The following is a 3,518-nucleotide window of genomic DNA, read 5'->3' as shown; positions in this document are numbered from 1 at the left end:
AATACTTCATTTAGTCAATATGGAATTCTCCCTCATGCATAGCTCTTATCCTTGGACGAATTTGGCTCCACTTTTCCAAAACTTCATAGTTATTTCGGATTTCAAACATTTCGGTTGAGCATCACTGAAGAGACATTATTTGTCGAAATGCGCATCTGGTGCATCAAAATTGGTACCGTATAAGTTTTACATTATGACCCCTGGGTGGAGGCCTCTGCTGGTGGACTGTTACTCCCCGAGGGTCTCTACAGCCCAGTAGCTAAGTACTGCGTTACTAGCTTGAAAATACGGATGTATATTTAATTGCTGTTATAAAATTTAGAAATTCATTTCAAAATAAAGGATTTTCTCCATCATGCATAGCTCTTATCCTTGGACGAATTTGGCTCCACTTTTTTGGCACGCTGGTTTTGGCTATATTTAGCTCCAAAACGTCATAGTTATTTCGGATTTCAAACATTTCGGTTGAGCATCACTGAAGAGACATTATTTGTCGAAATGCGCATCTGGTGCATCAAAATCGGTACCGTATAAGTTTTACATTAGAAAGTGATATAAGGAAATTAAAAAAACAAAGAAACAAAAACCCTGCGATCTACAGTCAACCTAAAGAGCTACCCAGCTAGGCAATCAAATTTAAAAGGAATACACAAATATTGCTGACATTACTATGCCGGTCATTATGACAATGTAGTATGAGCATTGAATATTTTTTTATTTATACAGACTACTATTTCAGGAGTCCATTTAAAATTGTGTGGTGCCTTTGAAAAATCCGAAATGATCCCAAACGCCTATTACAGCATTTTTATATCATGTAAGCGAGTCTGATGTCATTTTCAATAGAAGAACATTGGAACAGTACAGAATACTTCTTAAACAATACATCAATGAATCAGCCCTAAAGCTCACTGTGACATCCTCCTTCAATCCTCAATATTATATGAATCAGCCCTAAAGCTCACTGTGACATCCTCCTTCAATCCTCAATATTATATGAATCAGCCCTAAAGCTCACTGTGACATCCTCCTTAAATCCTCAATATTATATGAATCAGCCCTAAAGCTCACTGTGACATCCTCCTTAAATCCTCAATATTATATGAATCAGCCCTAAAGCTCACTGTGACATCCTCCTTAAATCCTCAATATCATAAAAACAGGGGAAGGAATGTTAAAAGTGTGCACATAACTTCAAGATGAAGATCATGCTATTTGTATACTCTGTTCACTCCATGAAATATATGAGAAATGTCAAGCTATGCATCTGCAATACAGAAAAGGAGAAAATTAATGGTTGGACCAGGAATCAAACCCAGGATCCCTACATTACTAGTGCTCTATCCATTGAAGTATCCAGGCAGAGTATACCGGTAGCCCTAACTACAACATTCCCCGAAGTCTAGGAGTGGTCAACGGCACCAAATGTTATACAGAAAAGGAGAGAAATTATGGTTGTACTGGGAATTGAACTCTGGACCCCTGCATTACTAGTCAGGTGTTCTAACCACTGATCTATTCTGGCCGTTATCAACTGTCTATATAGCTCTAACTACTAAAGACCAATGATTCATGCAAAATTCTTTTTTGCACTTAGTTCATGTGATTTCACTGATAGGGTCCTACATCAGAAAATCTGCAGTAATATAAATTTCTTGACCTGGGCTGCGTTCAAGATCGTAGCAGATAGCCTAGAGGCTAGGTATGGTGGCTGATTTGTGCCATTTTACAATTCGTAGTCTTTTCGTTATTTTGAGGCGAAAAGTAGCTAATATTATCATTTTGTCTTTTCCTTATTTCGGGACGAAAAGTTGCTAAATATAGTTTTGTTGTCTTTTCACCCCGAAATTTAAAACAAATGATAAAGTGAAAAATGGCACAAATCAGCCTACGACCTTGAACACAATCCTGTTAAAATAATGTCAAGCTAGATATATGCCGACAGAAATCACAATGAGGGTTTACAAATAAATTTCTCATTGTCATGGCAACCAAAGTACAGTTACCCAAACTTTACAATCACATTCTTGAATGTATTTTCAGAAAAGTTTTTTTTAGAAATCTGTGTGCTTCCATGACAGTATTTGAAAGCGTCTTCCCTATTTATTTTTTTGTTTTTCAAACTGTTGTCATTCCATGTCTCAGATATCAATCAGCCTGGTATTTTAAGTTGATGCAAAAGTTGTATATTCAAAATATTCTCACTATGTGAAGTTGAAGGAAATTCATGACCACGAGTGCCACATTCTTTAAGGGGGTCCAAATCCTCACTGGATACAACTAATCGTCCAGTAATAACTACATCTCCAATGTTTTTACCTTCGATATCTTTACAAATTAAAATGAAAATTATTTTCTTGTGAATGTGAACAATGTGCAAATGAATCTTGACAAATATAATACGAAGAAATAAAAAATGACTTCACGTAACTTTAAATTCTACATTAAGCAGATCAAATTATCCAATTGCAACAAATGGGTCAGTTGTTTGATAATATAAATAAAGTATATAAATATAATCTACAATACATAGTGTTTATAATACATATATCAAAAGTATTGTCTAAATTGCCATCAACAACTTCTGCATAGCATCGAAATGATTATACAAACCATCTCCTTAGCAACAAAATAATTATACAAATCATCTCCATAGCAACAAAATGATTATACAAATCATCTCCATCAATAAAAATTATCAAATGTAGAAGACACATGTTCTAAAATGTCAAGAAACACACAATCACAAAAAGCCATAAATATGTAGTAAACTTTGCAGAGAGTTAATTGGTGGTAAAAGTCATGTTATGACACTTTTCATAGGTAAGCATGCAATAAATACCATCCATGCAAAACAGACATAATGTTATTGACACTCTCAAATGTTCATAACCATGATAAGGAAACTTGAAGATTCATACCATTTTTTTTTCTTTGCAAAAAAATATTCATCTGTCAGAATCCAGGTTTTTTTAAGGTCTTAATTTCAAGGGCCTGGGCCTTTCCAATAAGAAAAAAATAGCGACATTTGCTTGATATTTGGGAAAAATGTTTCATACAAAGAAATAGGAAAAAAACCAATCCAGAGTGCTTTAAGGTATAATTGGGCTCCTTCTGACTTTCAATTTGGTCAAAGCTTACCTCATTCAAATAAGCAGAGGCCAAAAAATTAGGTTTGAAGCAAAAATTGTACTCTGTGGGCCTGTGAAGAAGATTTATGAATGGTTAGGCTACCCTGCTTGATTTATTTTCATTGTTTGGGAATTTCAAAGCAATAATTGGGGAAAATACCTGCGTTTTAGCATTGGGAATGGGGCCTAATTTCGGTCCCCTACTGACCCTAAAAAAATCCCTGCAGAAACAACTTTCTATAGAATGATTAAGATTAAAGGCGCCTTCTATTCATTCTACTAATAGTAAACTTGTTACTTTGTGGCAGCTGTACTGAGTATACTTGTTGCTTTGTGGCAGCTGTACTTAGTATACTTGTTACTTTGTGGCAGTTAAAGCTGTCATAC

General features: G+C 35.0%; 1 protein-coding gene across 6 annotated transcripts in view; it reads right to left on the bottom strand.

Annotated features, from left to right (window-relative positions):
- Nucleotides 1-2,416: 2,416 nt before the first annotated feature.
- The window catches only part of LOC125658493 (uncharacterized), a 10,394-nt gene continuing 9,292 nt past the window's right edge, over nt 2,417-3,518 (bottom strand). For all 6 annotated transcript variants that reach the window (XM_048889784.2, XM_048889769.2, XM_048889777.2 and 3 more), the window contains one exon: nt 2,417-3,518. This exon is cut by the window's right edge and continues 742 nt beyond it. The gene's annotated coding sequence lies outside the window, so the exon portion shown is untranslated.

The sequence above is a fragment of the Ostrea edulis genome, chromosome 1 (genome assembly GCF_947568905.1).
Source record: "Ostrea edulis chromosome 1, xbOstEdul1.1, whole genome shotgun sequence".
Classification (NCBI taxonomy): domain Eukaryota; kingdom Metazoa; phylum Mollusca; class Bivalvia; order Ostreida; family Ostreidae; genus Ostrea; species Ostrea edulis.
This window is presented reverse-complemented; position numbering and strand designations above follow the sequence as displayed.